The sequence below is a fragment of the Diadema antillarum genome, unplaced genomic scaffold (assembly GCF_040938485.1).
Source record: "Diadema antillarum isolate AM-2024a unplaced genomic scaffold, OU_Dant_1.0 seq00001083_RagTag, whole genome shotgun sequence".
NCBI lineage: Eukaryota > Metazoa > Echinodermata > Echinoidea > Diadematoida > Diadematidae > Diadema > Diadema antillarum.
Genome location: NW_027271903.1, coordinates 305,820 through 322,735, shown reverse-complemented (window position 1 = coordinate 322,735; position 16,916 = coordinate 305,820). Strand labels below are relative to the sequence as shown.

Here is a 16,916-nt window from a genome sequence, read left to right as displayed (position 1 = left end):
ACAGAGACAAACAGACAGCCATAGAAGTGCATTATGCTTAAATCCTCATCTTCATAAGATGAGGAACAACTTGGATTTTTAAATTTCATGGTTATTCATTTTGACTTCTGTAGTAGGCATCTCAACTTAACTGTTGAAATGGGGGCCATATTTCTAGGATTTGATGAGTGAATTACCTATATGTAGAACATACATAGTGGCTGTAAGATTAGCCATAGATGGGTATGATAATATGTGAATATTTTGGGTAATCAGGGAGATGTGAACAGGTGAAATAAATGAAAGGTTATTTAGATCAGTGTGAGGTAATCTGTAAATAGTAGGAAAGCAGGATTAGGACACAAGTTTGAGAAAATGAAGATTGTTCTAAGAAGTGACAAGATATGGCTCTGAGCAGTGCAACTTGAATAGTGTTCTTAGTGTTTCCTTAGCATATATAGCTCCCTCTATTACCTGCTGACGTACAGTGCCAAATCACAGTCGTTTGAGAGAGATTGAACAGCTCGTGAAGGACCGAGGGATGTTTTGATATGTGCCCTGAAATACATGTTGCTGCATTTCATGGGGGGAAAAAAGTGTGAAGGAAAATGTAAGCCTGCAGTTTTCTCACACTTATTGAACGTTGAGATGCTGTCGGATTGATGGTACATTGATCAATCAGATTTTTTAAGGAAATGTCAGCGGAGAGAATATCTAGAAGCAAAATGTAGGTCTGTTGGTTACTCGTCCATTCCAAGAGAGAAAAAATTTGAGTTTACTATATTTGTTGCATGTTTTGGAAAACATCTGCCTTGAGTCAACTCTGGCTGCGACGGCCTCCCCCACCCTCACCATCTCCTGCCTGGAAGCCCAATGCATCTCCCATCCACTTTGTACCCCCTCCCCCTTTTCTCCCTGCCCCCTCCTTCCCCCTGCCCCCATTTGAGTCCTACGTCATTTCACCTCAAACTCCAGCCGTAGCCGACCACCATCATACTCGCACGACCTGGTTGTCAGCCAGTGCGGGCTCCCCTTTAATGTGATTTGCCAATTTGGGGTTTTTTGTAATGTTTCAAGTTAATGAAGGCGGTAACTTGGCTACACGCATCTGGTCGAGAGTTATCACCCATCGGGGTGTTTACACTACCACCTCGGTGGCGCGGCATCGCTGCATAAATGCCGTTCATTAACGTGCCTACGATGTAAAGCAGAGGAAGGAAGGGGGAGGGGAAAAAAATTGCTCTGAAGATGATGTGTAAAATGGTGGATGTGAGGGCATTATGCACTTTTGCTCATCCATCGTCGCCACGGTTTCTCCTTCCTCCTCTTTGGTTACTCCCGTCTCCACTCTACCATGTAGCCAAATGTAATTCCCACTTGCCCACCAATCTGTAGGAGAGGAAGGAAAATATCCTCACAGCAATTAAAAACCAAGGGCGAAGATGTCTCAAATGTGGTAATGAAATTAATGTCCTGTTTGTACTTCAACTTAACTTTCCTCTCTCTCCCTCTCTTTCTTGGGATTTTTCTCCTTCTTGCAACTGGCCAACATGATGGTAATGAGGGCTTCATCTATTCATGTCCAACAAACCACCATCTTTTTCTGAACCATCCTCCCTCCCTCTATCATATTTTCTTCTATTATTTCTTTCAGTGACTACAGGAGAAGGACTGTCATATTGATACTTGGAAAGAGCACACAGTGGAAAATTCTTGGAGAGTAATTCAGACGTCCCTGATTTGACTGACTGACTGACGTACCTTCACAGATTTCAATCAAAAGGTAAAGATTCATTCTTTAGAATCTTCCCCTGCTGTGCAACAATTACATTAGATCATTACCAGAAATTCCTCTGTGGTTGATCAGACTCCATCAGTCGGAAGAATTGGAGCAACATGAAAGGACTGCAATGACAAAACCGTAATTGCTCTGTCTGGTGATAATTCAAATACAGTGGAAATATGAAGTCATTCTTTGTCGCCAATTATGCGCTGAGGTCCACACCAGGGTACATAGATTGACATCGACATGCCAAGTTATTCTTCTACCAGATGAAGGTATGGGTATATGGGAGGGAATAATACCACACCCCCTGGTCATGAGTTCTGCTGTTCTGCTCTGTTATGAGCACCACCTCACCTCCCTAGGGACTATGCTTCTTTCGGATCTCAAGGGACCAATTAAAATCACTATACAGACAGTTTTTTATGTCTTCCCAAGTACCCCCCATCTGTACTGGATTAAGTGCAGTAGTGTAGATATGTTTGTTTGTTTGTTTGTCTGTTTGTTTGCTTTCATGTATTCCACAAAATGGATGTCTTTTGTTTCCTAAATCCCACCATGCATTGTGAACATATCTTTCCTCAAATTTGCATACCTACTATTTTAGAATGCCTCCCAAATTAATGTGTAATATGGCTTGTGAAAGGACAGTTGTACTGAACAACTGTCCTGCTCAAAGAGTTTACGCACAAATTTGCATATATGGGACTGGGTATGAACTAGTGTGATTACTGTAAAACATGATATATTCGCGTCATGAAATTTTCGCGAATTGGAGCCCACGGCCTTTTTTGTGGCATGAAACTTTCGCGATTTGCCACTGGCGTTCAATGCATAAAGTGTAGACAAGAAATTTCGCATGCATTTTAATTTCGCGAATCTTGGCGCTCGCGAAATTCACGAAATTAAACTGCACGCGAACATTCCTCGTTTTACAGTACATCAGTGAGGATGGCATAGTAGCCATCTTATCTCAACATGTCAAATGATACAGGATTTTCATGACGAAGTGCTTTGTTGCTTCTGTATTTGGCAATTCAACGTATGGTGTTTTTATTCCAGAATGAAGTTAACATAGAAGCACAAAGACGGAATGGACAGAATGGAGAATGTGTCTAAACATAATGTGATGCTCTGCTGTAGAGTGGTCGAAAGCTAAAAACAACATTTTGTCAAGCTTTGTCTCTTGGGCCAATTTTCCCTTTGTGAGTAAAGGATGCATCCTATTTGTATTACCTCAGAGATTGCACTGCAATCTTTAAATCTTGAAATGCAGTTCGGCAATCCAAGAAAAAAAAAAATCTTATATGTTGTCTGCAGTGTGACTTACTGAAATAACGGCAATTTTCATTTCTCTTGTAATGATATTTTCACTTCATTTCTGTCTGTAAAGCTTTGGTTGCAAGGGGAAAATCTTGATTTGTTTGATTGAGCTTGAGGATAGGAAGAAGAAGAAGACATGAGAAAGAAAAGAGGAAAAAAAAGTGAAAGAAGTGAGATTCTGAAGGGTTTAGATTTTACAGCAGTGGGATCAGGTATCGGCTGTGCAGTGAGAGTTGGTTTGTATTCTCTGGTCAATGCGATGGGTTATTTCAGGACATGAAGTAAATTAAACCTCCGGGCTGTTTTTTTGCTTTGATAATCAACATTTTTCTGGTCTCGGTGTTAGTATGTATCTTGTCACATCTTGCAATGGTGTTTGTAAGCTTTGTTAAGTTTTGCATTAAGTGGTGCTGTAACCAGTATCAGAAGAAGGAAAAAGCCCAAAGATTCGTCACTTAGCAACCAAATATATTGTAAAGTACCTGATTACTTTCAGGTCTCGTAGGTTCATTCTGACAATGTTTATCCAAATTTGTTTGTGTCTTGTACCTATTACCCATTATTTTGCTTTTTACTTATTCACATTGTCATTTTGCTTCATAATACACATGGAGACATAAACCAAATTTAATTCATAACTTTCTGTATGGGATGATATGAGATCCTGCTCACACATGCACAATAATTCACTCACAATATGGTGTCATTCCGAAACGTTTCTCGCTAATAAGTTCAAAATCATGCTCAATCACCGTAATCCTTGATATCAATGCTAATTAACACTTCTGCCTTTATGTTTTGATACTCGTGAACAAATGAAGCTTCAAACTTCAGTAGGAGTTGTGTAGGGGAATCACATGTGTGGAATTGGGGGCTTTGATTCATCGGAGTCCCATGGGCAGAGTACCAGTGATTGTAAAAAAAATACTGTGTGATATAAGGAAATAGTAGCTCAGCAAGCCATGATAGCTCTGAAATGCCATCCTCCCCCCCCCCCCCCCAAAAAAAAAAAAAAAACAAAAAAAAATAGAGAGAAGCCCAAACAAATGATGAAATAAGAATGTGCCCCAAAAGAGCAGTATCTATCATTCCTCTGGTGAAATCAGCAACATGATAGTGATTTGGGAAAGAATTATGCAAGTTCAGTGTCATGACACACATATTTCTGGTTGGAGGGGAGAAGAATTTGCAACTGGATAATCGCCCTGGAGGAAGGGAAAACAGAAGCGGTAGAAAACTTGATGCCTCTTCCTGGGTGTAGTGGTAGTGAACACAGCGTTACCATGGTCACATTCTCCTGGATTTCTCCTCCCAGCTCTGTCGAGCACAGGACCATGTGACAGGGATCCCTGTGAGGGGAAACCGTCACACTTGGGGGCGCCGTCTCCCTTCTCTCTCGCCCCGCACTCCGAGGGGGCATTGGGCTGATGACAGATCAGCTCCAACCCGAAGGGAATCGTTGTGCCGCGTCGATAGCTCCCAGTACGCACTCCTGACGCTCACCCTCCCCCCACCCGACCCGCACAGTGACTACACTCCTTGCTACAGCTAGTGTTGGGTTTCCGGAAATATCTTGCCGTACACACATATACATTCTCCTGTTTCTCGATGTCAACTGGCAACCTCACTCCCTATCACCCCACCCCAACCAACACCAGCACATACACACACACACATACACACACACACACACACACACACCCACACATACACATACACAGACACACATACACACACACATACATATATATACATACCAATACATTTTTTTCCTTTTTTTCCTTCCCTTTATCAGATGGTCTGGAACCAAAGAGCTGGGTTAAGTAAAAAAAAAAAAAATGACACTTGGAAAGGACTTATCTGATGGCAATTAGTTTCAGAAAAAAAGAAGAAGATCAGATTTTATCTGATAAAAAGTATGAATAGAGAAATTAAAAATTAAGGCTTCATAGCTAATCAATCAAATATGCTAATCATTCTGTGTCTTCTATGTAATATTGACTATATCGGGAGGTGCATCAGCAATGTTATCATGGTCTGGTAATTTATGATGTGAGATTATTATTATCTTGCTATGATGCTGGACCATTGCTAAACTTATGTTAAATTTCATGTTCTCCACAACTTACAATTGTTCATCTAAACTGGAGATCTCGACCAAATCACTTGATAAATTGCAATCTCTCATCTAAACAATTCATGATTAATATATTTTGTAATTGATATTATCTCTTGACTGACATAATCTTTCCCACCGTCTGAAGGCAATTCAAACAGAGTAGCTGTGGGAGGACGTACTTAAATTATGATTGTCATAGCGACATGCTTTGGCTCAAAATTTTTGCAGAAAGTACATTTTTGGATGATCAGAGACACACATGTGAAGTAAAAAATGGGGGAAAGTGCATTTCAAAAACTTTCTTCTGACTTTATAGTTGTAAAGGCAGATGGCATATTGTGTGCCTATTAATTTGGAAATCTGCTTTTGGGATAGTAAGTATTCTGTGCTATTAAATATGACTGCACGAAGATAAAGTGACAGCAGAATAGTTAGTACCTCAAATGGTCTGAGATTTAAACATTCTCCTTCTGAGCAACAGCTGCTTTGTTTTAACCCCTCCTATAACCACCAGCCTAATATATCATTGACATTATATACAGACGCATTGCTGATGGTAGTGATAGAGTTAATCCAGTGGTCACAAATAAGGGTGACTCCTCATTAAGCAGTAGTAGAGCTCTTCAGTGCACTGCCACCAGAAGAATGACCATATTGTTTTAATAGCATGGAGTCCACAAAATGGGCAAGTATGGTCTATACTATGAGATTGAGAGTCAAAATAGTACTCTGCATATTTATGACATTGTCAAGTATAGACATATAGACCGTATGGTTAATAGCAGGAAAGGGGTGGAGTTTTAGTAAAGTGCAAGCAACCACACAAACTAGCTAACCAGCAAAGAAAAAAAAGGTCTAGAAAATAGACTTGATTCTGAGATCTTACTCTGATGTTTCTGGATCTTATGCCCTGTTTGTACCAATTCTTTAATTATACCATTGTATGATACAGTTTAGTTGCTATGGGAGATGATAGAGTTAAATGGAGACATGAACCAGAAGAATATGCAATATTAGTGAGAGAAATAAAGGGGGTTCACATGGCAGTTTGAGAGTGAGATTTGGATCATGATCCCAATATCAGCGTCTGGATGGCAATCCAGATCTCGCTAATCTGTTGTATGAATGCTTGGCAAGTCGAAAAGTCTTGATTCGGATTGCGATTCAGATCGCAATCCAAATCTTACTATTTGTGCAATTTTTTCCAAGTAGGCCTAATTCCACTGCCAGAAACACATTGATGTTTTGATTGTGATTATTCAGGGGAAAAAAAATTGCCTTATTTGAAAGGTGACCTGAAAAAAGTGAGTTTAGATTCTGAAGAAGCCTACAGAGTTAAAAGTCATTAAGTTTCAGTAACACTCGCCTGTATGTGACTTGATATTAGTATGATGTTTGTAGTATTTGTATACTTTGCTTTCATTGAATAGTTTAGAAACAGGCTTCTTTCCCTTCCTTGTGTTCATATGGCCTGCAACAATCTTCAGAACTTCTTCATGTATGTGTATGATGAGAAGTGGATCATGTCATGATGTATTCTGAAACAAACATCTCGAGGGTTTCTGGAGAAATCACAATTTGTCAGAATCAGATATAATGTAATGATTGATTTTGGAAGAGTCACTAATAAATAGAATTATGGAAAATACGAGGAAGTTACATAACTTAGTTTGAAGCTAGACTTTGTATGACACATATTCACTGAATCAATGTCTTTTGTACATGGCGGCATGAAATCAGAGAAGTGTGTCTGATATATGCAAAGTGATGTCATTGTCATGCCATTCGAAACTTGTGAAGAAAGTAGAGGTATAATTATTGAAATGCTCATTGTCTTTAAATTGTGATATTGTGAAAGGAATGTAATGCATGCACACAAGCAGCAGTTTGTGGATATTGTACATTCTCAGTGGGATTGAGATTATTGTGTGTTCAGAGGGCAAGTATATATCAATTAATCCAACAAGCCAGAAAGGAAAGCAAAATACTGTATGGTCCTCTTTACTTGACAACACCACCCCCTCCCTTTTTCAGGCATAAAAGGTGTTTTTCATGAGAAGTGAAAGTGTGACAGTAGAGCTCCTTTTGACAGCAATCATGGTTTAGTTGAGTTTTGCTATTGCCAACCACCACCCCATCCTCCCAGGCTCTGTATGGGTGATTCAGCCCCACCGAAGTTTGATTACCACGTCTAGGCCAGGAATTGATTCACTTCGCAGCCTTCCACCACCACGCCAGGCCAGAAGACTTACTCGGGGAAGGCTCGGGCGCTGGAATCAATTCTTATTCAATTTCTGCGGCAAAAAAGTGACCCGCTGACCCCAATAGAGGCGGACTGGAGCTACAAGGGGTCAAAGGATACCGAATAGAGAGGTATTCTGTCTGTCTCCCGGATGCCTCGGCTAAAAAACTCGGTATCAGCTAGCATTTCCATCCCTGCTGGTTTCTTGGGGGTCTTGCCAAAAATCTTGGCACCAAATTAAATGCAATTATTTCCACTTTTTCACATCAAATCTTGAGATATTTTTTGAGAGTCACAGATTTGCAATAATTGAAGCTTGATGATGTCTTGTGGCTACTGTAATTGATGGAGAAAATAGTGGATTTTGGTCATCTTGCATGAAAACAGCTTGTTCTTATCTTTTACTCTTTGGCATGAAAACAATACTCACTATAGTGGGGCATCAACAAGCAAAATGGTGGCACTTCAATCATGCTCTCCTGTGAGGTATTTAGTATGATTATGTAGTATCCTTCCTGCAAATTCGGATATTACCAGCCTGTGGTTATATTTTTGTTTGAGATGGTTATGTTTCTACATTATCTTAAGAATAAAACTACTTCATCTTCACGGTATAAGACAGTTTGTAGTCATCTCAAACATTTCTTCTTCTTTTTTTGAACACCCTGTAGAGGATGATCTAGAAAAGAAGTCAAGCTGTGATTGGTCGGTGACAGCTCCAAATAAGGAAAATCGTCAAGAGTTTTCTCAGTGAAAACAGCACGGGCGAGAGACAGTTTTGACTGTTTGGTGCTGGGCATAGAGTTGCATATGTCATTACCCAAATACATCCCAGTGCATTGATCATCGGTGGTAAGGATGGTTGTGTTGGGGGGGGGGGGGGTGGAGACAAAATGGAAGAGAGGAGATTGTGGGAAGGGAAGATGGGGTAACTTCTCCCTGAGAAGAAGAAGTACAAGCTCACACCACTAAGGGCAAAGTCTGGTCATAATTGGCCCAGATTCCAAGACATTTTTCAGCCTTTGACTTTTCTGTCTTGCCCTGTGCAGTCTTGTTGTTTGATTTGCGATTTGTGTTAACAATTTCATTTCCCCTGTAAGGTCCCCCTTTGCTTGCTCTGCACGTCACTGTAAGTCAATCTGCCAAATACTGCACCATCGTGAGGCAAAAACATTGATTTTTCACCGAAATCTTTGCGGGGACACAATTTGCGTTTCCTGCTGTATGCATAATGAGAAACACAACTGAAAATATGATTCCCAGATTGGAATAATTAATTATTGTCTTCTAGCCAGCTTTTTGTTTTTTGTTTTTTTCTCACCAAAACTAACGTGGAAACCATGTCATATTTTGTGCTTTGCTCCTGTATGCTACATGATTGGCCTTATTCGTAAACCATTCATAATGTTACGATGTTCAAAACTTTAAAATCGATTGTATGCTAAGTGTTTATTTGATATGCCCATTTATAGAATGTTAGAAAGTCACTGTTTTATGTGGATAATTGAGACTAGTCAAACAGTTGGTCGAATGGAAGCACAAGAAAGTCAAGGCTACCTGAGTTGAGCTGACTCATAGTGTTAATCATTGGATCAAGTCCGAGTGATTAAGCTGGACCGATTGACCCCTGAGGTCCACTTACCCGATGACCAAGGCACTTTTCTTCATCAAGATATCCAAGACATGCCGATACAGCTTTCTAGGTCAAGTCTCATCCCACTGATACACTTCCTCATGATTGTTTAACAGTTTTAGTATAATTACTCAGTAATGATACATGATATGTGATGTGAAGGTAGCTTGTGCTCAACTCTGATCGGAATGGTTTGCTGTGTTTTGTTTTGTTTTCTGATTAGATCACGAACCATGGTTTCCACTCTACTTCCTTGGGGGTCAAAGGTTTCTGGGAATTTTGAGAATACTTTCACAGAGTATGACCTCATGAGGTCAGAGTAGAAGGAAGAGAGACTGACAAACGTTGTGTAATGGAAGCTGGCGTGTAATTAGCTGTCTGCCTGGAGGCTCTGCTTGGCTAGCATGACAGTTGTATGTAAATGAGGTAGTGCCAATTTAGGCAGGGTGTTAATTGAACAGGGATTAGGCATGCACACTGTGAGTGTTAATCCCTCAAAGACACTCCTGCACAAAGATGTATCTTGTCAGATGAATTACATGGAATCATTTGAATTGAGCTGGACATTCCTGAGCGGCGTGAGATTTAAACAAATATGCGACTAAAATCAAGAAAAACAACTCTCCCCCTAAGGCAGTGCGTGCTCCAACCAGCAATGCCCGTGCCTCTCCTTCCTGTTTGCTTTTAATCAAAGCAATGTGTCAATTTGCTAATTGAATGTGAAACGGATCTAGCATGTCATTCATCTGAACTGGCTTGTGCTACAAGTGGGTAAGGGGGGGGGGGGGCAGCATTTGTCAGAAAATAATTATCATAGGAGCAAAACCTTTTCATTTATGTCAAAGAAGGGGAAAAACTAATCAGCATGTCAATGTAGTTAAGCATAGGGCACCACAGTTGGAAGTTCATATGCACATCACGATTAAAGCCACATATATTTGTATTCTAGCTGTTGATATTGGATCAAAATACTAGAGAGTGATGGTAAAATATTCTAAAGTGTAAAAACTGTATGACTTATCATACCCTATCTTCTCCTTCGTTCAAGATATTTTATGCAGACAAGACTTATGTTCCATGTCGATTTAGTTAAAGCCATTTGTAGTACGAAATGAAAGGCATTTTATCAAAATCACACTTAAAATCTTAACTCAGCGCGGAATGAAGTAGTGTTTCAATTCACAGTAATGTACCATTTACCCAGGAACATCACTTTTCTCACATAATAAAAGAGCACTTGACTTGCCTCTTTCAGAAGGCAAGAGAAGTAATATTACCCTTAACATGTACATTGGTAACAAGTCAAAGGAATTTGGAAAAAAGAAATTTTGTGAAATTTTCTTTGTACATTCTACACATGTCATGACAAATTATAGTAGTCTCCTTATCCAGCAATGGTAGCACTAACCCCCTCCCCCCCCCCCCCCTGAAAAAAAAAATCATATATTGTGAACAGATTGTCTGATTTTCCTGAAACTTTCACTGATATGTTCTACTAATATTGCTGCATTCCCTCAATCCACACATGTATCAAGATGAACTTGTCCTTTAACATCACCATTTAATGACATGGTGGCTTGATCTATAAAAAAAAAAGTGTTTGAAATCTGCTGACTGTGGTATGGAATGATTGTGAAATTGAATGACATACAAAAAATTACATCAGTGTACAAAGTATTAAGAATTATGCTGGCACCATCAAAAGACCTATGAACCAGATGTCAAGATGCTAATAAATTTTTAGGTGAACATTTTGTTCCAAAACTTCCATGTGAAATGTTGAACATGGAAAATCCTTTCTATCACAGATTGTGAACTCTTTGCAGCATTTACTGTTGATTTTATCAGCATCTTTTATAGCTTTTCTTCTAGACTGTATCAGAGGTACTAGTAGCATTTAGGACTATACAGCTTGGCCATTTTAAACTAGAAACAATGCTAGATAGTTCACTCAACAGTCGGCGCAAATACTCCTAGAACAGAAATCATGGCAGAGGCAACTTGAAGCATTTAAAGACAATTTCGCTGGCCATCCATCACAAATTTGTAAATATTATAAAGATGAAACACAGAACCTGCATGCGTACTAGCAATCGGCCAGATAAAATTGCAAGGGAAAGACTGGCAGGGAAGGATGGTTGCTACCTTTAAGCAAAGCTGTCAGGGCCTCTGCCGGCTTTTCACAATCCCCTCCCCCCTTCGGGAGCCTGGAAATGCTAGACACTAGAATTAAAACGTGGAGTCACGTAGCTGCTACCGTATTTTGCAGGAGATTACTGAAAATGCTAATGAGAGCCCTCATGAAGGGGTGTCAGCGAAGGGTGCAAAGTGGAGAGCCCCCTCGCTCTCTGCATCACCCGAGCATGTTGATAGATTGCAGAGTTCACCCCGTAATCATTTCTTCTTCTTTTTTTCAAGATTTCATAGAAAGTCTAAATCAATGTGCTCTTAAGATGATGTTACTGGGTAAGGAAATAGTAGGTGTGATATCACAACAGCTAAATTAGAAAAAAAAAGAAGAATGGAGTATTTGAATGAGTAAAATGAACTATTCAGAATGTGTAGATTTCTATAATGAAGCTGGAAAGGAAGTAAGATTTTGTTCTGTACTAGCATAGGCATTTTATTGCTCAATGTGAATACTTAACGTGATATGGAACAAAAATGCCAGAGTTGCTGCATATTGAGGTATATTAAAGATAGTGATGGTTATAATGAAAAAACATGATAATGTTCAAATTAAAAGGTACTATAAAATAAGATAGAAAAGAAAAAGTGAAGATACACATTACAAAAGACTTAAAAGCTTTGAGGGAGAGATGCAGCAATAAAATGGTGCATTGTAACCTAAGAGGGAAATTAAAGAAGACATTGCCGTGCACTGAGTCTGTAGATATCAAAGGGAGCATATTGTACCATTAATCATGTGTTTGACTTGTCTTTGTCTGACAGGATTTACTGTTGTGTGTGGCAAACAGAAATAATCTCAACAATTATGTCGTATAAGTTACACCAAAGAAACTAAAATGGCATTCACCAAATCATTCAACATAATTTTCGTAACCCAGATTTGGATAATGAAGCAGAGATTTCCAAAAAGGAGCTGAAAAGGTTGAACTATTGTTCTTCAGCTTGCCGTGATCCAAGTCTCAAGTCTGTTGAGAAAATCTGGGATTGATCGCCACTCTCATTGAGAAATAATTGATGGAAGAGATTTTAGAAAAGCAAGTGAAGAAATGAGGCAAGCGAGGGAGATAAACGAAGGGAGCTCACACTGTAGCTAACCTCTCCGAAACTGAGGTTAATTGGCTGGGAAAGAAAGGAGGAACTATCAGAACCATCCCACCTCAAAGCGAATACCAAGCTAAAAAAAAAGAAAGAAAAAAAAAATGGAGGGAGAGAGCTAAGTCACATCCAGCGGTCCAATCACATCCAGAATGAGTGCAAATAAGAGAGACTGTCTGCATAAATTAGCCGCCCTTGACCCCCTTCTTGTGTCTCTAGTCTTGTCCTATCCGAACAGCCCCCTCTGTCCCAACTCCAAACTCTCTCCACATACCATCGGGTCCCTATAATTATAAGCTCGCCAGTTTTTGTGCCGCTGATTGGGCGACCAATGGCACACAACAATCTGCAGGGGGTGCGAGCTGCGGCTCTGACGAGAGAGTGTCTGTGTGTATATACATGCATGCATACATGCCAGCGCAATTATGACTTGGCCAATTGGGGAACTCAATTTCTGTGTGGATTGGTTCTTTATCTATCCAAGTCTCAGTGTTTTTTCTCCCCCTCTCTCCCTCTCTCTCTCCCTGTCTCTCTTGTGCTCTCCTTTGTCAATTCTCAGCTCGCCTCATCTGTTTTTCCCCCACTAACTTTTTAGCCGCTCAAGTTCATCGCATGCGGTGTGGTGTGACTGCGCTGTGGCCTTACAAGGTGGCGAGGATGTGATTGTGTACCTGCCTGTACATGTGCTGTATGAAACGGGGCAGAAATCACGGGCTCTGTGCCGCTGTTGTGCTGTAAAAGAGATCCACCGTTAAGACATTCTCTTACTGTGGTCATGGTCTTGTTTTGTCTTACTAATTGTCGGAATATCTTGTCATTAACCGCATCAACGGTGGCCATTTGTATTCAGTGAGACTATCGCTAGGAAGATGTAACCAGTGGAGGAAGAGTGAAAAAGAGGGGAAAAAAAGTTCACAGCTTTCTTGGTATCGGAGTACGCACATCAAGAACTTTTGATAACCATCCGTCTAGTTGGGTAGATACCTCCTAAGGTAAGTTCATGTAACGGAGACAGTTCACAGTGAACCCGTCATGCCAGCAACTATTGTAGAGAAATGTGAGAACCCCTGTGAATGGGGCAACCACAGATTTCAATGGATCCAGCCTTTCCTCTCCTCCTCCTCCTCCTCCTCCTAACCATCCCTCCCTCCCTGCTCTTCTCTCGTTCTTTTTACCTTCTGGTCTCCCCTTTGCTGCTAGGAGCCCTCTCCTCTCCCTCTCCCATGACTGGCTCGGTTAGCCAGCATGTTTCTGTGTGCACACAAGCATGGCATCATTCAGGCCTGTTAGGTTACACGCCAAGTTTGTCATCCCGGTCGTTGTGTTTGTCAACAGACCTCAGAGACAAGTGCACAGCGATTGCACACGTCGTTCGCTCTCCCGCTCTCTCTACGCCTTTCTATGATCAGTCTTGCAAGAAGAAAAACCCCCACAAATCTAAAAAGCCAAAGCAAGCTTGAAAAAGTCACACGCTATCTCTCCACACGCATCCCTCACCCCCATCTCTTTACTTTTCTTGGGGAAATGGATCAGTGATTTTACTGATCTCCTTTGCCTTTCTTTTCTCTCAACTTCTTTCCGTGAACATTCAGCTGGAATTTTTTTTTTCACTTCTCTATATTGATTTTGTTTTTTTTTCTGTTGGAATTGAAGGAAGATGTTTTTGTATTTGTCCACTGTACTTCTGCTCAGTCAGAAGCAGAACCCAGCGATCAGCCGAGCCTTATCGCTGTCTATCTCAAAGCCACTGTCTTCCTGCGTATTACCATTTCTCAAATCTCACACAGTAGCTGCTCACATCCCTCCCGACTTAACTGACAACAAGGAGCTGTTTCTGACTTAAGAATCCACTTTTTTCCCCCTGCTTTTGTCTTTAAAGTAAACTATCCCCACAGTTAAAATTCCTTGTAACAATTTAGAGACAGATGTTCAGAATAATGCAATGATTCCCTAATTCTTTCCATAACTTCATAATGTATTCTCTTTGCATCAGTGTCGTACCGTGTAGCAGTTTTTTGAGATGGCGTCATTGCCATCTTGTATTTCCAACCAGTGATAGAAAATTCTGACAAACAAAAACATACTTGAGGAATTAAAGCCAATGTTGTGTACTTTATAATAAAATAAGATGGAATTTACAAGTATACAAAATATTTTGTCTTGGGAATTATCCTTAAAAGATCATGAGAGTAATTCATCATGGACTTCAGCCAATTTTTTTTTTTTTTTTTTTGCATGAAGTTAAAGCAGATGAACTAGTTTTTGAGGATCATACTTGTAGTTTGTAAGTGTCAGTTTACATCTGCAGATCATAATGCTGTGTAACCCTTTCATTTGTGTGGGTTTGGCTCTCTAATATGGAATACTTCTTTTTTTAATTGAGTGAGGGTTAGTTAGTTCAGTCTGCTATATAGGATGGTATGTTGTGGCAGTATTCTGATTGTTTATCTAAACACTAGATTCCTTTATCAATATTTTGTGAAAATACGAGGATGGTCGCGGTAACACATGCATGGCTCAATTACTTTCACTGAGATATAGAAAGCTGGAATGTGTTTAGAAATTTATGACTGAAACAGGTTCCTGTATTCCTAGAAATATTTTCCCAGTGTTCCCCCATTCTTGACCTACTTCAGTCCCATTAATTTGACACCATGTGTTTATATTTTGCAACTTCACTATTATCAAGCAGACCCACATTTATTTGAACTTTGCTTGTATTATTGGTAAGATTGACATCGGCGCAACCTTCCTAGATAATGACACGTGAAACGCAGAATGATGCCACAGACTGGATTACAACATGGAGCTACAACACGGTACACGTAACTACAAAATGTATGTGAAAAACTGTCAAAAAAATCTTGTCTTATGATTTTTTTTTCCCCCTGTGAAAATCCATAAATTTGGAGAGGTATTAGTAAGAAAGAAAATATGATGAAAAGTAGGCCAGGTGAAAGGAAAACTAATTCATCTGGTTTTGCAGGGTTTTATCATAGATTTAAGTTCTCAGATGTATTCAATGATATCCTTGAGATTTTTGCTTATGGAGAAATTTTTGAAGAAAGCATACTGCAGAAGTTGATACAATCCTTTTCATTTATTAGATAGACCACACAAGTATGTAAATGTCCATGTTGCTACTGATTTATTATTGTAGAAATGTCTTTTTTATTCATATGTTCCTGTGTGATAGAGTACAATGAGGAGGGGAGATCTTGATTAAGTTATTGTCTATTTCATTTCTACCGTAATTTCTTCCTTTGATTTTTGCTAAGGATTCAAAATCTTCAGAATTTGGTCTCCAGCAGCTTTTACTGTAATCATAAAGTGAGCAAATTATTGCCTTATGATATCTGTCTCAGAGGTATTTTAAAGTTGGAAGGTATCAAAATATATTAATTATTCCTCATTAGAGTCACTTGAGTGCATGAAATATACTCTGTCATCACTAGCTACTTGAAAAAATGCAAGTGACTTAATCAGTCAAGTTTATCACATTAAAATGTAAAATAAATGTGATTTAATTGCACAGTTTACAAACTTGCTTGTATGTAAGTTACACGTACAATCTTTTCATTGTTAATCTCAGTTATTCCTATTTTCATAGATGAGCAAGTGAGCACACCCATGTAGGAATGAGTTTAGTAGTTGTTCTGCATATTATTTGATTTAAACAAAGGTCTAGTGCAAAGATATGATAATCAGAACCAAACTGCTACAATTGTGTTGAGAAACCATAGGTACTAATGTATCATGTCCACTGATTTAGCCCAACCTAGTGTCACTAGAATAATAAACGAAGGCATTCTAGTGTGAAACATCCTGCTCATTTTGGAAGGCTTTGATCTTGCAGCTGCATGATGAGTGTAGCAGGCGCTCAGGATTTCTCTGCCGACAGTGTCCCATCAACCATCACCCAGCTTCTGGTGTGCAGGAAGCAGTAGCTGGCTGCATATGGTTCACAGTGTGATTATAAAATCTTCCTCTTTACAATCATCGTGGTTAATCCTTTCGAGAAAACTGTTGAATAATGTCTGCTTGATATAATTGAAAGTATGATTTAAGATGGAGAATAGTGATAAATAAAACTTAAAAAGACTTCCCCAACCAGTTCAAAATCATGAAATGATATGTTGTGTTTACTTTGAGAAGACAGGCAGTTTTTACCCCTACTTTGAATCAAATACATGTAATTTGCTTTTCCAATCAATGCTCAATGTATTTGTAAGTGTTTACAGGGCTCAAAGTCGATGGATTTGTTGGTTATTATGTCATTCATATGCACACACATGCAAATATAGAAATATATATGTGTATATTTCAATATATCTCATTATTTTTTATATGTTCACTGTGATGGTAGACTGATAGACATTTATAATGAAACTTTTCTGTGATGAGATGGCTGTTTTGATAAGTCTGCATGTGAGATCCTCTTCCATGATGTGACTTTGCTTCAGTATATTGAGGGTTACTTCCATTGTTATTATCAATGATATTATTATTTCTTCTATTATTGTTATTCTTATCATTATCATCATCATCATTA

The 16,916-nt window shown here is 39.3% G+C and overlaps 1 protein-coding gene across 6 annotated transcripts in view; it reads left to right on the top strand.

Annotated features, from left to right (window-relative positions):
• LOC139743465 (zinc finger homeobox protein 3-like) overlaps positions 1 to 16,916 on the top strand; it is a 242,178-nt gene that overhangs the window by 131,133 nt on the left and 94,129 nt on the right. For 5 of the 6 annotated variants that reach the window (XR_011711761.1, XM_071653946.1, XM_071653945.1 and 2 more), the window contains one exon: positions 1,634 to 1,762. The gene's annotated coding sequence lies outside the window, so the exon portion shown is untranslated. Of the gene's footprint in view, positions 1 to 1,633; positions 1,763 to 12,903; positions 13,357 to 16,916 lie in introns of those variants that run through there. The other variant, XM_071653949.1, reaches the window with a different exon arrangement.